The sequence below is a fragment of the Heterodontus francisci genome, chromosome 23 (assembly GCF_036365525.1).
Source record: "Heterodontus francisci isolate sHetFra1 chromosome 23, sHetFra1.hap1, whole genome shotgun sequence".
In the NCBI taxonomy this organism is placed as follows: domain Eukaryota; kingdom Metazoa; phylum Chordata; class Chondrichthyes; order Heterodontiformes; family Heterodontidae; genus Heterodontus; species Heterodontus francisci.
The window spans coordinates 32,640,540-32,645,008 of record NC_090393.1 but is presented as its reverse complement, the minus strand read 5'-3'; the positions used below and the strand labels follow the sequence as shown (position 1 = coordinate 32,645,008).

The 4,469-nt window shown below is 65.2% G+C and overlaps 1 protein-coding gene across 5 annotated transcripts in view; it reads right to left on the bottom strand.

Moving 5' to 3' along the window:
• The window catches only part of cfap251 (cilia and flagella associated protein 251), a 106,310-nt gene that overhangs the window by 85,840 nt on the left and 16,001 nt on the right, over positions 1-4,469 (bottom strand). The window lies entirely within an intron of this gene.

The following is a 4,469-nucleotide window of genomic DNA, read 5'->3' as shown; positions in this document are numbered from 1 at the left end:
TGGAGAGAGAGGGAGAGAGAGGGGAGGGGGAAGGAGAGAGAGGGAGAGAGGGGAGGGGGAAGGAGAGAGAGGGAGAGAGGGGAGGGGGAAGGAGAGAGAGGGAGAGAGGGGAGGGGGAAGGAGAGAGAGGAGAGAGGGGAGGGGGAAGGAGAGAGAGGGAGAGAGGGGAGGGGGAAGGAGAGAGAGGGAGAGAGGGGAGGGGGAAGGAGAGAGAGGGAGAGAGGGGAGGGGGAAGGAGAGAGAGGGAGAGAGGGAGGGGAAGGAGAGAGAGGGAGAGAGGGGAGGGGGAAGGAGAGAGAGGGAGAGAGGGGAGGGGGAAGGAGAGAGAGGGAGAGAGGGGAGGGGGAAGGAGAGAGAGGGAGAGAGGGGAGGGGGAAGGAGAGAGAGGGAGAGAGGGGAGGGGGAAGGAGAGAGAGGGAGAGAGGGGAGGGGGAAGGAGAGAGAGGGAGAGAGGGGAGGGGGAAGGAGAGAGAGGGAGAGAGGGGAGGGGGAAGGAGAGAGAGGGAGAGAGGGGAGGGGGAAGGAGAGAGAGGGAGAGAGGGGAGGGGGAAGGAGAGAGAGGGAGAGAGGGGAGGGGGAAGGAGAGAGAGGGAGAGAGGGGAGGGGGAAGGAGAGAGAGGGAGAGAGGGGAGGGGGAAGGAGAGAGAGGGAGAGAGGGGAGGGGGAAGGAGAGAGAGGGAGAGAGGGGAGGGGAAGGAGAGAGAGGGAGAGAGGGGAGGGGGAAGGAGAGAGAGGGAGAGAGGGGAGGGGAAGGAGAGAGAGGGAGAGAGGGGAGGGGGAAGGAGAGAGAGGGAGAGAGGGGAGGGGGAAGGAGAGAGAGGGAGAGAGGGGAGGGGGAAGGAGAGAGAGGGAGAGAGGGGAGGGGGAAGGAGAGAGAGGGAGAGAGGGGAGGGGGAAGGAGAGAGAGGAGAGAGGGGAGGGGGAAGGAGAGAGAGGGAGAGAGGGGAGGGGGAAGGAGAGAGAGGGAGAGAGGGGAGGGGGAAGGAGAGAGAGGGAGAGAGGGGAGGGGGAAGGAGAGAGAGGCGAGAGAGGGAGGGGGAAGGAGAGAGAGGGAGAGAGGGGAGGGGGAAGGAGAGAGAGGGAGAGAGGGGAGGGGAAGGAGAGAGAGGGAGAGAGGGGAGGGGGAAGGAGAGAGAGGGAGAGAGGGGAGGGGGAAGGAGAGAGAGGGAGAGAGGGGAGGGGGAAGGAGAGAGAGGGAGAGAGGGGAGGGGGAAGGAGAGAGAGAGAGAGAGGGGAGGGGGAAGGAGAGAGAGGGAGAGAGGGGAGGGGGAAGGAGAGAGAGGGAGAGAGGGGAGGGGGAAGGAGAGAGAGGGAGAGAGGGGAGGGGGAAGGAGAGAGAGGGAGAGAGGGGAGGGGGAAGGAGAGAGAGGGAGAGAGGGGAGGGGGAAGGAGAGAGAGGGAGAGAGGGGAGGGGGAAGGAGAGAGAGGGAGAGAGGGAGGGGGAAGGAGAGAGAGGGAGAGAGGGAGGGGGAAGGAGAGAGAGGGAGAGAGGGGAGGGGGAAGGAGAGAGAGGGAGAGAGGGGAGGGGGAAGGAGAGAGAGGGAGAGAGGGGAGGGGAAGGAGAGAGAGGGAGAGAGGGGAGGGGAAGGAGAGAGAGGGAGAGAGGGGAGGGGGGAAGGAGAGAGAGGGAGAGAGGGGAGGGGGAAGGAGAGAGAGGGAGAGAGGGGAGGGGGAAGGAGAGAGAGGGAGAGAGGGGAGGGGGAAGGAGAGAGAGGGAGAGAGGGGAGGGGAAGGAGAGAGAGGGAGAGAGGGGAGGGGGAAGGAGAGAGAGGGAGAGAGGGGAGGGGGAAGGAGAGAGAGGGAGAGAGGGGAGGGGGAAGGAGAGAGAGGGAGAGAGGGGAGGGGGAAGGAGAGAGAGGGAGAGAGGGGAGGGGGAAGGAGAGAGAGGGAGAGAGGGGAGGGGAAGGAGAGAGAGGGAGAGAGGGGAGGGGGAAGGAGAGAGAGGGAGAGAGGGAGGGGGAAGGAGAGAGAGGGAGAGAGGGGAGGGGGAAGGAGAGAGAGGGAGAGAGGGGAGGGGGAAGGAGAGAGAGGGAGAGAGGGGAGGGGGAAGGAGAGAGAGGAGAGAGGGGAGGGGAAGGAGAGAGAGGGAGAGAGGGGAGGGGAAGGAGAGAGAGGGAGAGAGGGGAGGGGGAAGGAGAGAGAGGGAGAGAGGGGAGGGGGAAGGAGAGAGAGGGAGAGAGGGGAGGGGGAAGGAGAGAGAGGGAGAGAGGGGAGGGGGAAGGAGAGAGAGGAGAGAGGGGAGGGGGAAGGAGAGAGAGGAGAGAGGGGAGGGGGAAGGAGAGAGAGGGAGAGAGGGGAGGGGGAAGGAGAGAGAGGGAGAGAGGGGAGGGGGAAGGAGAGAGAGGAGAGAGGGGAGGGGGAAGGAGAGAGAGGGAGAGAGGGGAGGGGGAAGGAGAGAGAGGGAGAGAGGGGAGGGGGAAGGAGAGAGAGGGAGAGAGGGGAGGGGGAAGGAGAGAGAGGGAGAGAGGGGAGGGGGAAGGAGAGAGAGGGAGAGAGGGGAGGGGGAAGGAGAGAGAGGGAGAGAGGGGAGGGGGAAGGAGAGAGAGGGAGAGAGGGGAGGGGGAAGGAGAGAGAGGGAGAGAGGGGAGGGGGAAGGAGAGAGAGGGAGAGAGGGGAGGGGGAAGGAGAGAGAGGGAGAGAGGGGAGGGGGAAGGAGAGAGAGGGAGAGAGGGAGGGGGAAGGAGAGAGAGGGAGAGAGGGGAGGGGAAGGAGAGAGAGGGAGAGAGGGGAGGGGGAAGGAGAGAGAGGGAGAGAGGGGAGGGGGAAGGAGAGAGAGGGAGAGAGGGGAGGGGGAAGGAGAGAGAGGGAGAGAGGGGAGGGGGAAGGAGAGAGAGGGAGAGAGGGGAGGGGGAAGGAGAGAGAGGGAGAGAGGGGAGGGGGAAGGAGAGAGAGGGAGAGAGGGGAGGGGGAAGGAGAGAGAGGGAGAGAGGGGAGGGGGAAGGAGAGAGAGGGAGAGAGGGGAGGGGGAAGGAGAGAGAGGGAGAGAGGGGAGGGGGAAGGAGAGAGAGGGAGAGAGGGGAGGGGGAAGGAGAGAGAGGGAGAGAGGGGAGGGGGAAGGAGAGAGAGGGAGAGAGGGGAGGGGGAAGGAGAGAGAGGGAGAGAGGGGAGGGGGAAGGAGAGAGAGGGAGAGAGGGGAGGGGGAAGGAGAGAGAGGGAGAGAGGGGAGGGGGAAGGAGAGAGAGGGAGAGAGGGGAGGGGGAAGGAGAGAGAGGAGAGAGGGGAGGGGGAAGGAGAGAGAGGGAGAGAGGGGAGGGGGAAGGAGAGAGAGGGAGAGAGGGGAGGGGGAAGGAGAGAGAGGAGAGAGGGGAGGGGGAAGGAGAGAGAGGGAGAGAGGGGAGGGGGAAGGAGAGAGAGGAAGAGAGGGGAGGGGGAAGGAGAGAGAGGGAGAGAGGGGAGGGGGAAGGAGAGAGAGGGAGAGAGGGGAGGGGGAAGGAGAGAGAGGGAGAGAGGGGAGGGGGAAGGAGAGAGAGGGAGAGAGGGGAGGGGGAAGGAGAGAGAGGGAGAGAGGGGAGGGGAAGGAGAGAGAGGGAGAGAGGGGAGGGGGAAGGAGAGAGAGGGAGAGAGGGAGGGGGAAGGAGAGAGAGGAGAGAGGGGAGGGGAAGGAGAGAGAGGGAGAGAGGGGAGGGGGAAGGAGAGAGAGGGAGAGAGGGGAGGGGGAAGGAGAGAGAGGGAGAGAGGGGAGGGGGAAGGAGAGAGAGGGAGAGAGGGGAGGGGGAAGGAGAGAGAGGGAGAGAGGGGAGGGGGAAGGAGAGAGAGGGAGAGAGGGGAGGGGGAAGGAGAGAGAGGGAGAGAGGGGAGGGGAAGGAGAGAGAGGGAGAGAGGGGAGGGGGAAGGAGAGAGAGGGAGAGAGGGGAGGGGGAAGGAGAGAGAGGGAGAGAGGGGAGGGGAAGGAGAGAGAGGGAGAGAGGGGAGGGGGAAGGAGAGAGAGGGAGAGAGGGGAGGGGGAAGGAGAGAGAGGGAGAGAGGGGAGGGGGAAGGAGAGAGAGGGAGAGAGGGGAGGGGGAAGGAGAGAGAGGGAGAGAGGGGAGGGGGAAGGAGAGAGAGGAGAGAGGGGAGGGGAAGGAGAGAGAGGGAGAGAGGGGAGGGGGAAGGAGAGAGAGGGAGAGGGGAGGGGGAAGGAGAGAGAGGGAGAGAGGGGAGGGGGAAGGAGAGAGAGGGAGAGAGGGGAGGGGGAAGGAGAGAGAGGGAGAGAGGGGAGGGGAAGGAGAGAGAGGGAGAGAGGGAGGGGGAAGGAGAGAGAGGGAGAGAGGGGAGGGGGAAGGAGAGAGAGGGAGAGAGGGGAGGGGGAAGGAGAGAGAGGGAGAGAGGGGAGGGGGAAGGAGAGAGAGGGAGAGAGGGGAGGGGAAGGAGAGAGAGGGAGAGAGGGGAGGGGGAAGGAGAGAGAGGGAGAGAGGGGAGGGGGAAGGAGAGAGAGGGAGAGAGGGGAGGGGAAGGAGAGAGAGGGAGAGAGGGGAGGGGGAAGGAGAGAG